Genomic DNA, 23,292 nt, shown 5'->3' on the forward strand with positions numbered 1-23,292 from the left:
TACAGAGAAAATCAGCGTGTAAAGAGCAAATAAGAACCAAATGACTTTTCATGAATTAAAAAAAATTGCTCTCTGGATCTACGAGTGGGTTATGTGCCTTGATTTTTTAAGAATATGCAAAATGAGTAAAAAAAAGTCCCCAAAACCAAGAATTTCAAGACATGAAATGGTACAAAGCTGAGAGATCAACACCATGTTTCCCAATTCATCAACAAGAAGTTTTTAACTATTGTTAAAATTAATATTATTTAATTATATTAAAATATAATATTATTTAACTATTAATATTTAAATATTGCAGTAACTACAGGTATCAAATGCAAAATTATGTCTTATGTGCTGCTTCTTCTTCGTTTAAAACACTCTTTTGCTTTTAATTGCAGGTTTAACTTAGTTGTAATATTAATATTTTTCCCCCAGAGGGTGGTGGGGCACTGAACAGGCTCCCCAGGTTTTGGGCACGGCCCCAAGGCTTCCAGAGCTCAAGGAATGTTTGGACAACAGGGACATGGTGGGATTGTTGGAGTGTCCTGTGCAGGTCCAGGAGTTGGACTGGATGATCCTGGTGGGTCCCTTCGAACTCAGGACATCCCATGATTCTGTGATTAATGGTTACAATTATCCACGAGGAAGGGATTGTGCTGTGAGTAAGAGAGAGTGAAAACACAAGGTGGATTAAACCAGAACTAAAATCCTGATAGAGGCATGAAATAACAGAAATTAATCCAATCCATGCCAAGACCCACGTAGACAACGAGCAGAAATCAGGAATACAGGGACATGGTAAGGCACTGGTGTAAAAGGACATTTAGAATTTTGATTTTAAACAGGTACAAAGTGAATCACAGGATATCTTGAATTAAGAACTATCTACACCTAGATAGCTGAGCAACCCCACCTACCTAAGCTGGGCCTGCTCTGAGTGGGAAGTTGGGCCACAGGTCTCCAGGAGACTCTTCCAACCTCCCTTATTCTGTGATGACACAGGTGAAGGTTTTGCACCTTCAGTGTTCACTTCAAAGCCTACAATATTCCTCTGCTACAGAATTACAATATTTGAGGTTTTCTCTACTTACTTTGATTAGGAAAGGAGGTTTAGATTGGATATTAGGAACAATTCCTTCCTGGAAAAGGGTTGTCCAGCCCTGGCACAGATGCCCAGGGCAGGGGTAGAGTCCCCATTCCTGGAGGGATTTCAAAGCCATGTGGATGTGGCACTTGGGGACAGGGGTTAGTGGTGGCCTTGGCAGTTAATGGTTGGATTTGCTTGACCTCACAGGTCTTTTCCAACCTAAACAATTCTGGGATTCATCTATAGGGGAGCAGGGAAAGGATGAATTAGGACAAAATCCTGTGATCTGCACAGTTTTGAGGCTACAAAAACTAATTAAGGCAACTTTGAAGATCTCTCTGTGTTTGGTCATTGTTCCACTTGATGATCCTACATCTCCACTTGGGATATTTTGCATCCCATAAACAGCTGTAACAGTCACTGACATTAAATAATATAATTACAGCTGGACAGGAATCAATGACATTCTTCAACAGCAATTGTTACTATGCCTTACTTTAAAAATTTGCAAGGATAATCAATTAACAAATGTTTTTATGAAAAAAAACCCAAATCTGCAAATTCTTCAGTGCTAAAACATTTAGTTGCATATTTTTGAAACGAAAATATCAGCAGCAAGAAAAACAAATTTCAGAATGGAAGTATTTGGGCACAAGAACAAGGTGCCTAAAAATGTGATGAAATCAATATCCTCAAGAGATTTTCAGCACTCAGTGAGCAAGGCCCCAACTTTAAAGTTTAATTAGGAATTGAACTACATAACTTCCAAAAGCCACACACAACTCTTTCTGCAACACTGTCAAATAACAGTATTTTAGTTCATCGCTGTTTGTTTTCAAATTTAAGCACGAGAACAACAGTTTCGAATGGATAAAAATGTTCCTAAATTTTAAATACATCAATATTTTTATTTCTTTTCCCTTTTTGGTTTGATTACAGGGGTTTCTCACTCCTAAAACAGGGAATTCAAAGCAAAAAAAAAACAAATTCAACTTGGAACAGGTTGAAGTAAAAATCAGTTCAGGTCCTGGCTCTCCCTCCAACAGAAGAGCAACTTCCTGGAATATTTTCCAGCCTCCAGGGTAGTACATGTATCCATATTCCCAGCAGATTTTTTTTCCATGAATTTCCCCAGTCACTTGAGGAATGTGGACACTTTTAGCTCATAGTTATAGCTGAGATTTATGTCCTCTGCCCTTTACAACTTTAAAGAAATTGCGCACCAGGCTGATTTTTACAACAATAATAACTTTATAACAATAACTAAGTAAAAAATCAAAGCTTTAAGAGAGTGTTTTCCCTTAGTTTAATTCAGTGGGTGGTGGATGATCCCTTTCCCTCCAGCAGTTGGGTCGTTTCCACTCTTCAAAACCCTCTTCCACAAACCTGCCGTTGGAATTTCTCTCATTAATGGAGCTAAACAAGCCCCTGAAAGCCTTTGGTAAAACAGACACTGGATTACATTAATTAATCATTCAAATTTTCTTCTGATTTTGCCTCCACTGCCACAGGCAGCTCTGGCTCTTCAAAGGTACCTCCAGTGCCACAATAACCACAGTTCATAAGGGCAGGGAGAGAATTGGAAAAAGGGACATTAAGGGAAAATTTGAGCCAATTTATTTGCATCAGATCCTCCCAATTATGCTGCTCTGAGGGAAGTTAAAACACCCCCCTGCTCTGAGTTCATCTGCACAAAAGAAGAAGAAATTAAGGGCTGGGGGTGCAGAAATACATTTCATTTTTAAGCAATAACTCTCTGGAGGAGTAGAGGGAAAATATTTATTAACCTGCACGTCCCAAATGCAGGTGGTGTCACGTGAGGGCCCCTCTTTGCTAAATTTAAATTGTTTTTTTATTATAAACCTTTTCAGAGATTTGCTGCCCCAAACCCAGCAGTTCAGTCCTCTCCTCCTGCTTCCCAAAACTCACCCTCCTAATTGTGCTTTTCCTCCTAATTCTACTTGTTACTAATTAATGGTTGATAGTTAAATATATTTGTCCATCCTATTCCCAACTTGGACACAGTAAAAATAAAAATGCACATTACAAATTATTAAATAATTCTAAATAATTGTAAATAATAAAACAACACTGTTCATAAAAGTCTTTTTGATATTATTAGGGTTAAATTGTTTCCTATGGGTAAACTGAGAAAGATTTACCTTTATTATATGATTTGACAGGGTTTAGTGGTGGATTTGGCAGTGCTGGGTTAATGGTTGCACTTGATGATCTCAAAGGTCTTTTCCAACCTGAACCATTCTGTAATTCTATAATATTTCAGAATCAAAGACCTTTGTAAAAGTGATCAGCACTGACACTTAAAGAACTGAAAAATTCTGATTTCTTGGATGATCAGACCTGTTCCCATTTCACACAGAGAACTACAGACTCTGCTCAGCATCCAAACTTCCAGAACTTCTATAAGTATCATGATTTCCCTCAAAAACAAGACTGAGGATCAAGCACCCAAAATTAACCATCATCAGGTGGTGAATTATCAATACATCTGGTCTCAAACAAAAGTCAATAGTGAGACACAGCAATTTGCCTCATTTATGTGCCCATAACATACATTTTTACTGCATGTATTTATAAAAACTGCAAAATGCAGGGCACAGAACTTCACTGTGAAACCTGTGTCCTGCCCTACTGGGTGAGAAAGAGGAGCCCAGCTCACTAAAAGTTAATAAACTCCTTGTAATTCAGGCAAGCACGAGAGATTCCTGCATATGGAGTGTCAGAAAAATAGCATTTTTCAGAGTGTCAGGTCACTGAGCTGTCAGGAACACAAGAGCGAGAAATCACGAGGCCAAGTAGGAAAGAAAAGGGAGAAAAATTCTAATTTAAGGCAATTAAAAAGATCAGATACAAACCGGTCTCCAGGGAGACCTTAGAGCCCCTTCCAGTGCCTAAAGGGGCTCCAAGAGAGCTGGAGAGGGACTTGGGACAAGGGAGGGAGGGACAGGACACAGGGAATGGCTTCCCACTGCCAGAGGGCAGGGAGAGATGGAATATTGGGAAGGAATTCTTCCCTGGGAGGGTGGTGAGGGACTGAGCTAGAATTCCCAGAGAAGCTGTGGCTGCCCCTGGATCCCTGGAAGTGCCCAAGGCCAGGTTGGAGCCACCTGGGACAGTGGCAGGTGTCCCTGTCCATGGTAGGGGGGTTGGAACAAGATGAGCTTTAAGGTCCTTTTCAACCCAAACCATTCTGGGATTCCACGATCCAGGACCCTGCAGACTGGCTGGCGGATTTATCTACCCAGTTACTGCCAGTTGGGACCAGGAACCTTCCCAAAAGATGTTTTAAATGTTGCCATAAAGTTGTGTCAGGTGAAAGGCTTTCAGGTGGATGTGGTCAGGCTGACTCCAGACCAGGAAACCATTTCATTTATTTTGGTGATGCAGCCCATTATAGACAGAGAAATACATTTCAGGTGGGATCCTGGGATGGGCTGAGCTCCTTTCTGTCATCAAGTCTTTGCAAAGCTTGTAAATATTCTCTGCATAATTTGACTCTGACCTCACTGGTGATGTGTGGTTTGAAAGCAGCTGATCACCACAAAGCTACTCCACCAGAACCTATAACTGAGAGAGTATAAAACTTGTGCTTTAACCAGACCCCCAGGACACATTGTCCAACTTATCCAGGAAGTAACAAGAAGTTTCTCCCTCTGCTGCACAGTTTGTGAACTACTAAAGCAGGAAGATGAGAAGAGAGCAGGGAGAACCAAAAGAAGTGACACAGAAGCAGCACCCTGGAATCCATGGCTTCCTGTGCAGTTTGTAACAGTGACATAAAGGCAGCACCTCCTATTTCCAATCCCACAAGGATGTAGGATGGAAGGATCACTGAAGTCTGAAGCCCAAACACCTGCTCAAAGCAGAATAAATTCAACGTTCAATCCGACTGCTCAGAGTCACCTCCAGCCAAGTTTTCACCATCTCCAAGGATGGACATTCACACTCTCACTATAAAATATCTTTTAATTAGTGCAATCACACTTTTCCTTGTCACTTTTTTTGCTGTTCATAACGGAAACAACTGATAATCATCACTGGTGATGGAGTTGGGTGTGTGACAAACCCTCCACATCAAACACGACTTTGTGCCTGGTGGTCACACACAGAAGGTCCAACTTCGAATTTATTTTACAGTGTAAGTGCCCATTGCATTCATGCTGATCCATAAATAAATCAGGAATGGTGGTGGCCATTTTCCCAAGCACAAATCATAAATGCTACATCCAAAAACGCTCATTCACCAATTGCTCACTGAGCAAACTCGGGTCGTTCCCCTCACACGAGACGTAATTTATAAGGACATTATTCCGACTCCAGCACACAAATTCCAGGTGATGTTATAAATCCTATAATCTTCCAGTTGGGAGATTGTCTATCAATTTGGAGCCCTGTTTGGCAATACTTCAGGACCAACTGTCCTGCCAGATCACCTGCAGTTGGGAAAATGTCCTGCCAGCAACCACATGATCATGGCTGTGTTTGGTTCCTTGCCATCCCAGGTATTCCTGGACTGCTCTTTCCCATTCCCAGAAAGTCTCAGGAAGTGGAAAAAGACTTAAAAATTTCAGGAAAGAGCCCAAAAAGGTCAATTAACAACACTTAGGGGGGGTCAATTCCCAGCTTAGTGCTAACAATGACAGTACCTTGATGGTGGCCCACATTCCCAGTTCTGACTAGGGAGATCCCCAGACCTTCTTCCAACTCATTTGGATGGTTCCACTTAAGTTTCTTGCTAACATTTACTTACTACTGGCTTAGACATCCCAGAAAATATGTGGATACGAGATGTGAAGTTGAATAAACTGTGATTCACCTTTATTAGAAGAAAATTAATGTCTGACACGCTCAGCCAGAAACTCCCAGAATGGAGATTAACATTTGAGTGCCACAAATCGAGCTTTTATCTCTGAATTCTTGGGATGCAGGACAAAGCCACGAAGGAAAGGAGCAGGAATGCTGTGAGACAGAAAGCACCCCACGAGCAGAGATAGGCAAAGATTTATAATTAATCAACAAGAGCAATGCAGCCCTGTTTTACAAGGCAATAATCCAGCTCCATTCCCGAAGGGAAAAAGCCTTGGAGAATGAAGGCCAAGTAGCTTTTTCAAACAAGGCAACTGGATTATTGCCCCATAAAGCAGCACAGCTCTGTGATTATTACCTTGGTGCTACATGCCCTTTTAAAATGGGTTTTCTTCCCCATAAATGTTTAAAACCTCCCAAGTAAAAAGATCGGGAGAAGGGAAAGGGGGTGTGGGGTAGAAAGCAACACATTTAATGTTTCCCCCTAATTTCCTGGCAAATATCAAGCACACAACGTAAAAGAAATTGTTTCAATCAGGGTTATTACAAAGAGCAGCAATAAATCCTATTAATAAGCAGCACACTAAGATTTTATGTCTCTCTCATCCTTCACACACGTGTTGTTTCCCCCCTCTGCTGTTCCCTCCCTTTTCACACTCTCCCAAAAGCAGGAGCAGTTTTTCTTTATTTAGAATATTTCCCAACATTTCCATTTCACATTATACTTGATCCACCAACCCCCGAAACAAGGCAGAGACTCAGATATCTTGCAGAATCTTATTAGTGATGGCTGATAAAACCTCAAGCCACAAAAGTCATCTCAAAAAAAATCAGGGTATTTGGAGAACACAGAGTCTTGTCTCCAAAGCTGAACCTCCCCCCCTTGGCCTGAGTGATGTTCCCAGTCCGTGCCATGTGGGATCAGGGCCAAAAACCACTTGGCTTCCTTTTATTTAGCACAGACATATTCAGAACAGACTGTATATATCTCATCACAGCAGTAATTTAATGAAAATTTGATATTCCTGCTAAAAAAAAAAAATCCCTTCCTAGTAAGACAATCTGAATATTCCCAGGATGGACTAAATTCTTCATGTGTAAATTAAAACCTAAATTAAAACCTAAGGATCAGTTCTGTTCACAGCAGCACTAAATACACCCAATTCACTCAATGAGAACATGATCAAAATAAGAAAATCCAGCAATTCACTCAATGAGAACATGATCAAAATAAGAAAATCCAGCAGACTCCCAAATCCTTTGTTTCTGACAGTATATTTGGACACACCACAGCTGCCTCCCAAGTCGGAATCTATTCAAGGTATTGAATTTAAAAGAAAATAACAAGTGGAATCTTTACAAATATTTCATCTCTAAAAAACTCTTCTTCCTTCCATTTTAAAAACTTTGCAATTCCTCTCCTGAAGGTTTTCTTTGTAAAAGGCAAACAACCAAAACAAATATGATTCCAACTGACGTTGTTTTGAAAACATTAAACGGAATCCCACTGGGAAATTAAATGGAAATGTCACCTCTAATAATGGGAGAGGATGATTCATAGACAGAATCTAACATTTTAAAATGTGTTACCTACGTAATTAGAGGAGCCTGATTTTCCAAAGGACCTGTCTCATCCACCTTCCAGCAAATCCAAGCCTAAATACAGGCTTTTAAAGCCAGTTTAAACGTACGTGCTTGAAATATTTGGCCACAGTGCACAAATTAAACCTGGAAAGCCCTGAAAGAATTTTCCTGCTACCTAAGGCAGGGAACTCACTGGATTCCAACTGCTCCAGGAATGTCTTTTTGGAAATTTGCTATCACCAATGGCACAATCACAGCTGGAGTTCACAACAATCATCCTCACAACCGCTTAAAGTGTCCAGTTAAAAGCACTGGGACTTGGGAATCTGCAACTGGTTGATCAAAAACTCTTTGGATAAAGAATGAGAGGAAAGGTGATGCCTCCCAGGCTGAGAAGGGGAGAAGAAGGTTTGAATTTCACTAACTTATTAAGCCCAAGTTTTGTGTAGTACAGACAGAAGGAAACCAGAAGCTGAGTGGAGACAGCAAAGGCTTAAGTCCCACTATTCCAGTCCAGTCCCAGAGTGAGGTGCAAGTTTAGACTCAGCCCAACCAGTTACCAATACAGAACATTTTCTCCAGGCCTCTCCAACTGATGTAAAGCCAATTTTATCTGAACCTGCTAAGCAGCATCCATAGGTCACTAATAAATGATTCCCAGGATACTGTAAGGGACCCTTTTCATCAATGTTAAAGTCACTGGACCATTACACCGGGTCACTGGACTTCCCTGGAGAAGGATATTAATCCAAGTGTTCCCAAACTGTGGTTCCCAAACTGGCTGTAACAGGGAATCTGTGGGTGATCCTTAAAAAACCAGTATTTTCAGGCGTATCATCAGCTCTGCAAATTTGACAGGGAGGTTGGAGTTCTCTTCTTCACTCGTGGGACTGAGGAAACAACACCTTTTGTGTCATTTACCGGCTCAAAGAGCAGTTCAGGGTCCAGAATTTTTAAATATAGCAAGTGGTCTTTTTTGGTGGGCCTGAGCTGCAGGAGAAGGTGGGAACAACTTCTTCAACTTGGCTGAATGTCTCAGTTTCCTCTTGTGGAATTATGATGTCTGTGAGGGGTCCCTTTGGGGTGGTGCATCATGGAATGGTTTGGGTGGGAAGGGACCTTAAAGTTCATCTCATTCCAACCCTCTGCCACGGGCAGGGACACCCTCCACTATCCCATTTTCATACCTGTCTCTCTGCTCCTTCTCTGAGTTTACCTTGCCATTTGAAATAAAAAATTTGTTTCCCCTGTAAATTTATTCTTTTCCATTCTCTTAAGTTTGTTTTCCCCTCTGATTTAAGAGGAACTGAAACTCAGTTTAACATTAACTTCAATTATTTGAGCTCTGTGTCATTTCAAGAAAACTCTAACACAACAATTGCAAATATTCCCTTAATCGTGAGAGAGATTCATAAAATCATGGAATCATAGGATGGTTTGGGTTGGAAGGGACCTTAAGGATTATTTAGTTCCACCCCCCTGCCATGGGCAGGGACACCTTCCACTAGCCCAGGTTGCTCCAAGCCCCATCCAACCCGGCCTTGGACACTTTCAGGGATGAGGCAGCCACAGCTTCTCTGGGAATGTCATTCCTGCCCCTCACCACCCTCATAGGGAGGAATTTCTCCCTAATATCTAAGTTGGGTCCACAGCAAAGCCTCACAGCTTCCCAGGAACAGGGAGGAACTTTTCATGGTGCTGAAATCTCTGGAGGCCAAGAGCTTGGAGATGTGAACGTTCAGAGGGCGTGGCATGAGCTGAAATTAGGGATAAAAGAACTGCAGCCAGAAATCCCCAATCCAGGTACAGGAAACAGCTCATCTAGATGGAAAAGGTAGGAGAAAACCATAGCAATCCAAAACTTGGATACCAGAAAAAGAAACTGCCAGGCCTCAGCAGAAAACCTTAGCTGGGGAAAAACCCTCTTCATTGACCTCATCTCTGTGGATTTTTCCTGCCTTTCTCCAGCAGGATGTGAAGAGACTTTTTGCATTATGTTAATATGCAAACCCCAGACCCCTAAAATATTCACTTGTAAGTCCAATAAACCATTCCAGATTCTGCCTCCAGCTGGGATCGTGTTGGTTTCATTGACTCCCACAAAAAACTCAAGTTCTTCAGCAGAAAACCCAAATAAAAGAAGCCGTGCTGGTCCCCTTCAAGGGGAACGAGTTGTTTTAGACCTGCCAAGGTCCTGAATTTCAGTATTTTTAGGATCAAAGGAAGTGCACTCAGAGTCTTCCACAGTGATATTTTGTCATTTGTGCCTCGTAAGACTCCTGGTCTCATCCCGAGAGAGAAGCAAATCCCACTTTGATTTCCACGTGTCCTTCAGGAAGGCGAGTGAAGCATCACCTGCAGCATCACACAGAGGCCAAATCAAAGCCCAAAAGCACTTCAAAAACCAATAACTGCACTCACTAACTACACCTATAAAGTTTTTACACATAAAGGGTCTCGTAAAGAAAAAAAAAAACAGGGAATTTCAGACAGAATATTCCACTTTCCAGCACAGGCAGTGAAAAGGAGGGTGGCAGATACAGACTTTGCACATTTGTTTGTTTCAATTTTCTCTATTACAAATGAAATTACAATGATTTACAATAAAACAGAGCTTTTGATCTAAATGTCACTCACAAGCTCAAATTTAAGCAAAAGTACAGGCTAAGTTGAGGACCAGAATGTTTGGAAAATTTACCAGAAAAACAAAAGAAATCTTCAAATGAGCTCTTTGATATCTGATTATCACAAAAAAAAAGGTAAATATTTAATTATCTCAGAGAAGAACATGAGAGTAAAGTTTGACTTTCACCACACTCATATATATGTATATATGTTTGTATAGGTACATACACACCCTTGCATCTTTAAATAAAACCTTCTGTGTGAAAGAGAAGTTTAATAACACACATCAGTAAGTTACAAATAAAAATGTGCACTTATCCAAAAGCAAACAAACAAAAATAAAGGATTGTATTGAACATAAAGAAAAAATCCAAATATGCTAAAAAAACCCCAAGCAAGTAAAGGGTGCAAATAACTTTAACTGATATGCAGCAGGATTACTGAGTCTTAATAAGATGTCCAAACTTAAATATATTTAATTGGCTCTCATAGCTCAGTAATATAGGACAAAGATAAAATATTCTCCTTTCCTTGCCAGCAGAGGTTGATCATTTACTATAAAGCACATAGAGTGTTGCAGAAGTAAAAGAACTTTGTGTAATAAACACATTTCTGCCCCTCACAGCAAAAGAAAAGTGAACACAAAATATGTCTGTAGGCACCTCTTCATCTAAAAGCAATTTTCTCATCCCCCCTTTCTTTACTTGGTTTTCTTCTTCCTCTTTTTGTCATTTTTTTTCCACTATCTTTTTATGGTAAAAGTGGGGGTCTTTTTTCATTTTAAAGGTACCTGCTGAACACCCAGAAGATTTCTTTCAATGAGCTCCTTATCAAGGAATCCACAGAGCAAATATAAGCTTGGCCACTCCAGGGCACAGGGCTGTGCCCTTTCATTACCAGCCGTGGGCAGCTGGAATGTTTTCCATAATATCCTGCATAATTCCCGCCAGAGGGATTGAGTCTGATCCCAGAGGATGAAACAGCTGAGGGGAAACACCACGTGCAAAATGCACCAGGTCTAACAGAGCTCAAAAGCAGGGAATGTATCCACTTGGGACCACTGAGAGTGTCTGTGATGATAATAACAGTGAGTATATTTGTCATACAAGGAACACAGAAATTTCATATAAAAAAAGACAAAAGGGAAGAAAAAAAGCTTTGCTTCTTTTAAATGAAAATCAGACTAAGAAAACAGGCTGAAAGTTCACAAAGGGAAGACTGGGCAGAGTACTTTCTAGACATAGTTTTTTAATTTAATTAACTTTAATTTACTTAATTTAACTAAAAGTTAAAAAACTTCCTTGCACCACAAGACCATAAAATCCAGAGATGATGTTCTTGGACACAACTGGGTGCAGGGGTTGAAAGAATCACAGAATAGTTTGGGTTGGAAGGGACCTTAAAGACCATCCCATTTCACTCATGCCATGGGCAGGGACACCTTCCACTAGCCCTGGTTGATCCAAGCCCCATCCAACCTGGCCTTAGACACTTCCAGGGATGGAATTGGGCAACCTGTGCCAGGGCCTCACCACCTTCACAGCCAACAATTCCTTCCCATTATCCCATCTCTCCCTGCCCTCTGGCAGTTTGAAGCCATTCCCCCTTCTCCTGTCCCTCCAGGTTCTTGTCCCAAGTCCCTCTCCAGCTCTCCTGGAGTCCCTTTCGGCACTGGAAGGGGCTCTAAGGTCTCCCAGGAGCCTTCTCTTTTCCAGGCTGGACACCCCCAGCTCTCCCAGCCTTTCTCCAGAGGTGCTTCAGCCCTTGGAGCAACTTTGTCACCTCCTCTCGACCCTCTCAAACCCATCCTTATGCTGGGACCTCCAGACCTGGATGGGAAAGTTTGGGTTGGAAGGGACCTTAAAGCTCATCCTGTTCCACCCCCTGCCATGGGCAGGGACACCTACCACTATCCCAGTTTCCTCACTTTTCATGAACTGCACTGCCAAGATCTCAAAACGTGGGATCCTCCACATTGTACCCGAGTGCCACAACAGGGTAAATGCCAGAATGTCCCACATGGACTCATCCAGCCCTTCTTCTAAAACACCTCCTGGGGGACAGAGCAACTTGATGGCATCACCCAGAGGACAAACACACAAAGCACTGGAGGTAATTCTGTGCCTACAAAGTACTTCCATCCTGCCAGTGATTTCTGAGGGACATTTACCTGCTCCAGACCAGGAGAGAGAAAGAAAGATTTTGATTTACAAACTCGCTGTTTGTGAGCACCTGGGTCAGAATTTCAGCACCTTTAGGAGCAATTTATTTAGAAGATACTGTGTTTTATTAGGAACTATTTCACTTGAAGCTCCAATAATTTTGTATTAATAACAACCAAATTTGCCTAAAAGTGCCAACCTCTGCCTGCTGTGGGGGAAAACAGGAGCGAGTCCTACAAACCTCCACTGCACATCCTGATCCTGCCCAATTCTCTCCTGAGAGTCTGAAGAGACTATTTCAAGTTGAAATCTCACTGAGTAACAGCCAAGACCACAAGAAAATGAATTCTTGAAGTTGTTAATTGGGTGTCCATACAAATATTCTCCCTTTTCATCAAAACACACTGGGCAGACAAACCGCATCGTCCTTAAAATTGTTGTCTCAAAAGTTATGAAGGTTGAAGAGAACTGGCAGTAGTTGGGACTTTACATTAGCATAAACACATCAAATATTCATTGCAGCCAAGCACTCATTATGTCAGCATCTGAATTAAATAACAAGAATAATGTTTCCTAACTATAAAAGTAAGTACCACAATAGCCTCCTGCACCACAGCCATTTTAAAGAGGAGACAGGGAGACAGCGTTGCAGGAATCCCATTGCTCTCTCTGCTAAAACTGCTTCATTCACTACAAATATATTGGCTTTTAACAGTTCCTTTTCAGATTAATTTATACCAAAAAAAGGGAATTGTACTCTACACTGTGAATCCATATGAAAGGAAAAGCATTATACAGGGACAATACCTTATTACAATAGCACAGTGTATCCAAATGCAAAATTACACCAGTGCCGTGAGTTTATGAGTTTAATCATAGTTTCATATAAAAAAAAAAGAAATACAGAAGACATTAGAGAAGCTCATTTATATAAAGTTTCTACACTGGCTGCAGAAAAACAGAAAACAAGAGCCAGAAGTGTAATGGCATCAGAACAAAACATCTCAAACCTTTAAAATGCAGCACGAGTGTGCACAACTAACAGGTAGATATAAAAGCTAGAGGTGGATATATATAAAAGACATATCAAAGGTATATAATAAAGCCATTGGGACAAGGGGGAATGGATTTAAACTGAAAGAGGTTTAGTTAAAACTAGATTAATACCTAATCTAGGTTTAGATTAAATAATGGGAAGAAATTGTTGGCTGTGAGGGTGGTGAGGCCCCGGCACAGGTTGCCCAGAGAAGCTGTGGCTGCCCCATCCCTGGAAGTGTTCAAGGCCAGGTTGGACAGGACTTGGAGCAACCTGGGCTAGTGGAAGGTGTCCCTGCCCATGGCAGGGGGTGGAACTGGATGAGCTTTCAGGTCCTTTGCAACCCAAACCATTCCTTCACTCTGTGATTCCATAATGTCAATAAAAGCAGCAAGCCTTGGACAGTTATTAGCAGAGAAGAGGTTCTCTCTTTCTTCTTTAAAGTCCTTTCTGCCTTCCCACCTCAGGAGAATAGGAAGCAGATGGACACTGAACAAACAATCCACAGCTGAGGACAGAACAGTACAACACTTTCAAATAGGAGCAGATTCCAACAGAAACTCATGGGCAAAGCCCAGGCTGTTATTAAAAGTGGGAAAACTACCTAAAACAAACTTTCAATTCGACCATAAACTTCTTGGAGAAGATTTTATCAGTGGATACTGCAAAACTCTCCATCCTGTAATGTTCAATTCTAACTACTTCTATCGGTACAGTTAAAAAAACAGAAGGTTTTTCTGAATATGCTTCTCCTGTACCTACACCTTTTCTCTCAGTCTGTTCTCCCCTCAGTCTCTGCAGGTGCTTTAAGCTGGGATGGAATTTTATATTAAAAATCACTGTCTGTGGAAGACAAAAATGTGAAATACATATCCCTCACTGTGTAGAAAGAAGCACCCCGGAGACTTCTTTGTTTTTACTTGCTGTGTATTAGATGAACAAGCAATCTAGACCTTATTCCTCTTCCCATCTGGAAAAAACAGGGCTGTGGGGCATCCAAAATTAAGTCCACACAGAAGAATTCATACAGCAAAGCTCTCTGACACTGTGTCTGCTCTTACACTATTTGGGGCAGCGCTGAGATGGAAAATGGAAAATGGTTTGCTCTGCAAAACCAATACAAATAGAAACCTCTCAGTGCTGAATCCCAAAGTTTGCAGTTGGGAAACTGGGACTAAACCCTTTTTTATGTGCCAGGAAAAACGCTTAAGTGCATATAACCTAAGAAGACATTTAAAGGAATATTACAGTTTGATCCAATCTAGCAGACCAAAGACAATGTTTCCTTCATGCTTCTTCTCTTATTCTTCTAATATTTAGATGGAAGATTAGATCAGAATCATATTAAATATATTGATAGCCCCAATAACACCTGGCTAGTCTGGACTCCACATCTTTCACACCTGTCCAGAAAAGCATCATGTACACTACTCTAAATCTCACATCACAGCAGAAATACCAAATTCTGGATCCTAATGTGGAGACAATAGGATGGAACAGAGACAACCTGCTGACTAAATATAAATCACATCCACCCTCAGATACTCCAAGCCACCCTCAATGCTCTCCATGAAGAACCACATCCTGAAATATTTCAAAAAGTCAGGGAACTGACAGGAACTTGCCTTATTGAACTGTTTGTGGTGGGCCTGCTCTGTCCTACAGAAGGATAACACAATCCCAGACAGCTTCTGTGAGGTAAATCCAGAGTTTACTCACAGCTTCCTTAAGGACCTGCAGGGCAGCTCTAGATCTTCTCACTGCAGTTCAGTGAACTCAAACCAAACCTTTCTTCAGACCTTCCAGTTTCTTTTTCAAGTCAGCAAATGCGTTGTGTCCACATCAGAGAGACTCTTCTTGGGATCTAATTCCTAAGCTGTGGACCTGGAGGTGTCTGAAACATGTCATGGAACAACAGGTTGCCCAGAGCAGCTGTGGCTGCCCCATCCCTGGAAGTGTCCAAGGCCAGGTTGGACAGGGCTTGGAGCAACCTGGGACAGTGGAAGGTGTCCCTGCCCATGGCAGGGGCTGGATTATTCTCTAATTTTTCTCTTGTTAATCAGCTTCATTAATATCTTTTTTAAGAGCACACAGAGCAAACAGTCAATGTTTTGCAAACTCTGTGTATTTTCTGTTCTAAAAACCCAAAGACGTTGCAACTTTAGACAAACCAAGAGTTGTACAAAGGCTGAAAGGTCAGCAGGAAGAAGAATTTAGGAGAAAAGATGACACCAAGACTCTGCTTGGTCTTGGTAAACTCATCAAAAAATAGGTGATTTAATAAATGTAAAGAAGGGACAATAATGGGGATTTCTCGTACGACCTCTAATTTATCCCTTAAAACAGCTTAAATTCCATGGCATCCACCAAATATGGAAAAACATCCACAGTGACTCAGAGAAACAGCTGTATACTGGGGATAATTTAATTATAGGAAAACAACTGGAAAAATAGGGATGGATGTCCATAATTATCAAGAGGACAACCTTCCATCATTTCTACAGTTTCCACAAGATTATCAGAATCAGTCAGAGCCTCAACAACTGTGAACTATTCTTCATCTATAAAATAAATGGGAATACAGCAGACAATACAACTTTAAAATATTAAGAATTAATATTTCATTATTTTATATTCTATTTTCCAATTTTTTTTATGGTCAATAGAGTGATTCACATGACTGATGTGACAACCACCTAATCACCTTGTAAAGGTGTTTATTCCTCCACCAGGATTACAAAAGTTACTCAAGTCACTCATATGTTGTTTCAACAGTTACAGTGGCCAAAATAATATCAATTTTGCTCAAAATTTCTGTTGCACAAATAAAAACTGTGGCCTTCCCTAAATTATGGTAAGGTACAGATGACAAGAAACACAGGAATGTTACCACCTTCTTCCTGAATTTTCTCAGACCACCTTGGTCAAGGGTGGACTTCCAAATAAAGTATTAGGAAAAAACACTAAGTTTTCTTAGGAAAATACTAAGTTTTATGTACCTTGCTGTGTAGCTGGGTGAGACCTGAAGGAAAACATGCTACAGTTAAATGGAATAATGACAATGATGACACCAGTGCCAGAAAAGTTGCTACACAGAGAGAAAACACCTTGGAATGTAGTGGGCAATAAAATAGGAAATTATTCTGGAGTAATGGTAAATGGTAAATGGAAAAGGGTTTAAAACATATGTAGTTTTTTTAAAAATATTGGCTATAGAAGCCAAGGACACTCAGCAATGGCTGCATGTGGAGTTCTACCATATCAAAGTAGAATATCAAGGTAATCTTCCATATAGGAAGATAATATTCCTACAGGAATGAAAAATAACATGCACAATCTGCATACACTGTATTTAAACATTTATATTATTATCCTACAGCCATATTTAGGGAGAATCCATGGTGACACTGAGAACTTGCATCTCTTCCTTGCCCAAAAACCACATGGGTTCATGGTAACCCACAGTAAGAACCTACTGTGGGTTCACAAGAAGTTCATAGTAAGCCATTTAAAAATGGTTTATATCTATCAATATAAAAGGCAATAACTAAGCCATTCCAGTCCTATTTTGATTTCAAACTACTTTAAGACTGATAAAACCAGAAGGGTAAAGCTTGGTTTATTATTAATCCATACAAGTGAGATCAGACACAGGCCCATTACGGGATCAAACAAGATGCTCTGACATTAAATAATATCGTGGCTCTGTGGTTTAACAAGAAAAACCAAGTTAAACCCTCACCACTAATCCTAAAATCTGCCACAATCCAATATAAAATAGACATTAATGATTCATTAAGAATTAAACACAAATTGTTCATTTATGAAGTTATTAAACCTAACCAATAATTAAGGATCGTAAATGAAAGGTGGTAACGAATAATCTGGATTAAAGTATCCAGAAAACTCCCTATTATTCCATAGATGAGTATCACATATATGATAAACCATGTCAAATTCCACTGCCAAATTTCATTTGCATGCAATCAATTAATGTTGGGGTTCCAACCATGTGATTCAAATCTTGATTTTAACTTGCCAAATTGGGATATTTTCCAAAAAATAGGCACTTACATGAACTTTTAAAAGCGAAGGGTTTAGCAGAAAGAAAAAATACTTTATTATGTAGGCCAAAAGAAATGTGCAGTGTAGATTTAGGAAACCAAAATCTCTGATTAGAAATTTCAGAGATAAACAGTATTTTCAACATTGTGGTAACTGCTTCAAAATATCTTCAGTGTCAATAAATGTTGAAATATTTGTACAAATATTTCTATTTATAAATGCACTGGAAGGACCCACATGTTGATCATGTTTTAAAGCTGAATTTATGAAATCAATGTATGAAATTATTTCTCTCAGGAAAGAAATAGGGTTATTTTAAGATATCACTTAGAAACTGAAAGGTTATTGTAGTATTTCCTTTAGAGGCACCACGAGAAATGTTTCCTATTGTTTTCTGACTTTTAATAGGGGCACAGATTAAAGGTTTGTTTTGGCATGTGGTGATTAAAGAAAACAGCACATGCTTTGAGAGTGAACATAATTCCTGGGAAATAAAGGGAATTGGTTCCAGAATTCCACACAGACAGAATTCCAAACTTACTCCCCTTGATGCAAACCCACATATCCCTGTTTTCCCGAGCACATCCCGTGTCAATGCCTGTGCAGGAACAACAGAGCACAGAAAGCAAAACCCAACTCCTCCAAACACTTCCTTCAGTTGGAAATCCAGATTTTCACACATGGCTGTTGAGGATATTTTTTAAGGATTTAAAAAGAGAGGAGAATTGGAAGAATAGGAATTTTTCTTCCAAAATCACTTCCAAACCATATTAAAAGGTTTCAGTGCTCCAAATAATAATCACAGCAGCATCTCACCCACTATTTAACTCCAGCACTGACAGAGTAAAAATCAGACATATTTTGCTATAAAACCAATTTCATGTTAATATTAAGCAACCCAAGTTGGTTTAGATCAAAAAGACCAGTTATTTTTAGCAGTGCAATGATCCAAATGCCAGCGATGCCCAGTTAAAACACAAACACATTCCTCTTAAAATGCTTTTCATTAATGTTGTTTCTTACTTCCTTTCAGCACAGAGGAATCAGGGAGATGTGCAGCGTGTCAGGAATTGCACATCTCACAGGCTGAGCAGTGTAGTCTTTAAGGATGGGATAATACTTACTCCAAGTGAAGCCGATCCGGAAAAATCTCCGGTTTCCAGTTACTCCCTGGAATAATCCTGCTGATTGTCACAGCAGCAGCAGGATAATCCAAGCACATCCAGGCCTAATAGGCAGCATGATCACATTTGCTCCTAAGGAATCACAAACCTGTCTCCCCGAAAATCCTTGGAGAAAACAAACAATGCATTTTTAGGTTCCTTAATTTTACTGGAACCACGAGACGTCCACGGTTCACTCGTCACGGGGTTTTTTCAATCCACATATGGGAAAAGAGCAGATTTTTTTCACTGTTTGCAGCAAACAGGTCCTGGAACTACAAACTGAAGTTTCTGCATCCAGCTCTGTCGCCTCCAAACATTCCTCACTTGGCAGAAGCCAATATTTTCCCATCTCTTATCGCCTCTAAAAGTAGAAAATGCAGCCGTTCCAGATGCTTTCTAGGAAGCTGGAGGGAATGTTTTAGAGCAGTAGAATAACCACATTCTGGTTTCTGGTTTTGCCCTTCAGGCACAGCCTGGGTGTCTTCTCCTTGTCCTGCTGCTCTCCAGGCTTGTCCCTAAAAACCGGGACATGGAGCCAGGGCAGCACCAAGCAGCAAAAAGAGACATTGTGGCTTTAAGAACATACTCACTTTTCCATTGAGATGTCCCAACTTTTCCCTCTACTCTCACTTCCTTTCCGGGTCAGATGAAAAATCTTTAAGGAGGTTCCATTAAAAGTTCGTTTCTGTGGCATTATAAGAGAGAAACGCCGGAATTCCCGTCCTGAGCGTATTCCGAAGGCGCTCGGGGTTGGTTGGAAAGCACCTTCACGCCGACGAAAACTTTTTTGTTGTTGCAAAAAAATGAAAATCCTCCCTTTTATTTTAGCATTCCCTCTAAAATCTTCCAAGTTTCTCGGCTCCCTCACAGTTTCATCAGACACAGGGGGAAAAAAAACCAAAAACACAAAATATCACATTCCCCAAATGTCCAAACTCACATTGTGGAGCCTCCATGAAAAGCTTTCATTTCCCTGCTCGCTGGCAAGTCGACATCACTTTAACGTCCCACCACTTCCCGAGAGCCCAAAAAAGCGCTGGAAGTTTGCAAACCCAAAGGAAAAAAAACAAAAAAAAAAAAGTTGGGAGTTTTTTCCTGTACCCCAGGACGGGTTTTCTTTCCCGAAGCTCAAGCCGAGAAATCAGACAAAAGGAGCTGATTTGACTGAGCTGTGCCAAGTCTTGCCTTTTTTTTTTTTTCCCTTCCCTCGGCTCGCTCGCTCTCTCGCTCTCTCGCTCGCTCGCTCCCAGCATGGCAACCTTCCCGAGCAGCCTTGGCGGAGCTCCAGCCTGTGCCAGCCTGTCTGAATCCTTGTTTTCCAAAGGATGCTCCTGGCGAATCAATTAATACGTTTAAAAACGGGAAACTGTGGGTCAGGAACCAAATCTTGGCACCAACAGCCGCCTCCTGTGCCAAGCCGGCTTATGGATTTCATGGTTCCCTACCTTTTACAATGGATAGGAGGGGTGTTGTTTTTTTTTTTTGCTCCCTGGAAGCCATTCCCTGTTCGTTCCCTGTTCGCGGGGATAAGGGATCTGTTCGCTAAAAAATGTCCGCGTGCGACACATGAACAACCTGCAGTAAATCGACATTCCCGGGAAAGGAGGGCGTGTGTGTGATTTTAATAAGCACCAAATACTCCTTAAAATACTATGTTTGCGTTCCCTCCTCCCCAGAATCATGGGAAGGTGCCAGGAGCAGGAGATGTATAAACTGGAATTAGGATCACACTCGGAAGCCACGCACGTTTTAACTTTATTTAAAGTCCAGCTTGGAAACTCCCAGTTCTTCTCGATCCCACCATTATTAAAAATCAGCTGAAAATTAAAAAGAAACTACAAAAAATCTCCAGCTACACATAAAAATACACAAAAACCCTCCATTAATCTCCTCACATCCATAGGTGCCAATGGTGTCATCTGTTAATTCAAAAGCACAAGTTCCTGTGGCACCCACAGGAGAAATGGCTCAGCACTAACAGTTAACTCTGGTGGGCAATTTTCTGATGTGTTGGAAGACTTTAAGGATAGAAAATTATATTTGGAGCTTCATTCAAGAGATTCTAAATGACGGGAATTCGTGCGAGGAAAATTACAGGAATAAACTTTATCTTCCAGCTATTTGCCGAGGCAAAATGCCAACTTTTTAAAATCTGTGCGTTACATTAATGAGCTAAATAGAACATTCAGGGGAAAAAAACCTTCCCTAAGTGTGTAATTTTTCTAAGTTTATTCAATATAGAGTCTCAGAAATTCGTAGAATCATAGATTCATGGAATGGTTTGGATTGGAAGGGACCTTAAAGATCTAATTCCAACCCCCTGCCATGGGCAAGGACACCTTCCACTAGCCCAGGTTGATCCAAGCCCCGTCCAGCCTGGCCTTGGACACTTCCAGGGATCCAGGGGCAGCCACAGCTTCTCTGGGGAACCTGTGCCAGGGCCTCACCACCCTCCCAGCCAAGAATTCCTAATATCCAAGAAAAACCCTCTATGTTTCTAAAGCTAACAACTGCTACATTCTGTGAGTGATTGGGTTATTTTAGCTACTGATTTTTTAAAAACCAGGTTAATTATCTGACCTCCAGAGAAGTGAATAAATGAGAGCCCACCCAAGATTCCCCTTGTCTTGTTTCCAATGACTGTAACAAACCCATCCATGTTTATCCCAGTAGCCACTCAACTCCAGAAGAAACATCATTAACTTTAAAATCACATTTTTGCCTCAAAATATTGCACACCCCATCATTTCAATTAGCACCCAGCACCATCATGACAGGCCAGCTTGGGAAAAAACACACCTATGTCTAATTTTTCTATTTCTTTTCTTTGTGCACTTGACAGAAAATTCTAATGTGTCACTTTGCCTTTACAGAAAGACCATCAGCAACAACATGGGAACAAAAAGATCCCATGGAAATGACTGTCAGTGGAATTACCTCACAAAGGCCACACTGCCCCAGCAGTCATTACTAAAAACTCAGCTTTTAATTAGTTTCCCTTCAGAAAACGGATGTATTGACAACAGAGTATTTCAGCTATATTAAAAAACATAAGTAATTCCGAAGGTATGAGCAATTTTAACCATTCCTTCATTACTCTGAGTGAAAGTAAGGCAGGAAAAACAAATATAATTCCAAGCTTTCCTGAAAAGAAGAGCCTTGCTAAGAGATTAAGAGCCTTATTTTCTCTCTGAGTCTAAACAGCTTCACAGACAGTGGATCTCATTTGCAGAAATGACTCCATTCTCCCAGTTTTTCAAATGTGGAGTTTCCTGCAGCTCTCCTAATTCCCTCTCCCTCCTCTTAAATGCTCTAATTGCAGGGCTGCTCCACTCCACTGGAATTGCTCCCACACGCCTTCCAAGATCCATCATCCGCCACTTTGAGCTCTTGAAATCTCTCAATGAAACTCATTTCTCCTCCTTCCCATAAGGAAACTTCCAGCCCAGACCAATCCAGTGTCCCACTTAATTCCAGTATCCTCCAGATACAGGAAGAAAACACAAAGCTTTCTCCACACCTCGGGTTTCAGGACATTTTCCATGTTTTCTGCCTGTTTTTTGTCGTAACCTCCCCTCAGCTTCTCCAGTTTGCTCCTCCTTTGCCACCCGGATCTCCCACAATTCTGATGTCAGTCCTTCCCTCTTTTCTTCCTGCACAAAGACTTTTTCCTTGGGAGGCTGCAATAGTCCAGGACTCAACTCTCAGGTGACTTGACCTCACATCATCTGCATTAGAAACTATATATATATAGAGTGCTTTTTCACCCTCACCTTTTTCTCTTGAACGTTCTTCTCTCTCCAGCTGATATTTCTTTGCTGTTGTTTCTTTTCCAAAGCACAAAATATGGAAAGAGTCGAATTTCTCGTCTCTCCAAGTATTTTCCTACCCATCTCCAGTCCAAATTTGACCCTGTTTGTTATTTATCATTACAGAACAATGTGTAGCTCTGTCCTTCAACACCATCTACATCCCCATGCTCATGGAAAACCCACAACTTTCTCCTTTTTCCATATCTTACCTATCACTCATCTTTTAAGAATTTTAAGAATTCTTTAAGAATTTAATCCTTTTAAGAATTAGGGACAAATTAATATTGATCTGTGCCTTGGTCATGACTCATTTCAAATCCTTTTTTCCATCTTGGCCTCAATAATCCCAGAGCTCTTTTCCAACCTTAATGATTCCATGATCTTTGACGGATTTCAAATGGATGTCTCCAGAATTTGTTCCTTTAAAATTCTGCCAGTGAAAACCTCCTGATGTCATAGAATCATAGAATCATAGAATCAGTCAGGTTGGAAGGGACCTCTGAGATCATCAAGTCCAACCCTTGAGTCACCTTATTCTGCCTTATTTCTCAAAATCCTGTTATCTATATATTTTTCCATCTCTCCCAGTGCTCCAATGTCTCACCAACGTGCTACACCTGGATACTTGTCCAAGTATTCCTGTCAAATGAACACAATTTCCCACTTCACAAGTGGAAAACTTTGGGATAGAAGTAACTCATTCATTTAAGCTGTTCCATTTGGATTACAACCCCAAATAGCTACTTTTAAGGCTTTCATGTCAGGGATACCTTTCATTTTCCTTCACAGAACACCCAAGTTCCATGGATTGATGAAATCCATGTAACATGGAAATCCATGGATCCTGTCCATCCAATATGAGAATATTGTTCAAAATCAGCATGAATGTGTGTAGTGGGTTTCTGTGGCTGGGTTTTGGTAGTGGGGGGGGCTACAGGGGTGG

The 23,292-nt window shown here is 40.8% G+C and overlaps 1 protein-coding gene across 3 annotated transcripts in view; it reads right to left on the minus strand.

The window, feature by feature from the left end:
* Nucleotides 1-23,292, minus strand: part of MSRA (methionine sulfoxide reductase A) — a 256,105-nt gene that overhangs the window by 217,223 nt on the left and 15,590 nt on the right. Inside the window, exon 1 of one of the 3 annotated variants that reach the window (XM_027697800.1) lies at nt 7,909-8,060. The exons of the other annotated variants lie outside the window; for them this stretch is intronic. The gene's annotated coding sequence lies outside the window, so the exon portion shown is untranslated. Of the gene's footprint in view, nt 1-7,908; nt 8,061-23,292 lie in introns of those variants that run through there. 3 annotated transcript variants of the gene reach the window in all.

Source organism: Neopelma chrysocephalum, unplaced genomic scaffold (assembly GCF_003984885.1).
Source record: "Neopelma chrysocephalum unplaced genomic scaffold, ASM398488v2 Primary Assembly neopelma1_123, whole genome shotgun sequence".
NCBI classification, from domain to species: domain Eukaryota; kingdom Metazoa; phylum Chordata; class Aves; order Passeriformes; family Pipridae; genus Neopelma; species Neopelma chrysocephalum.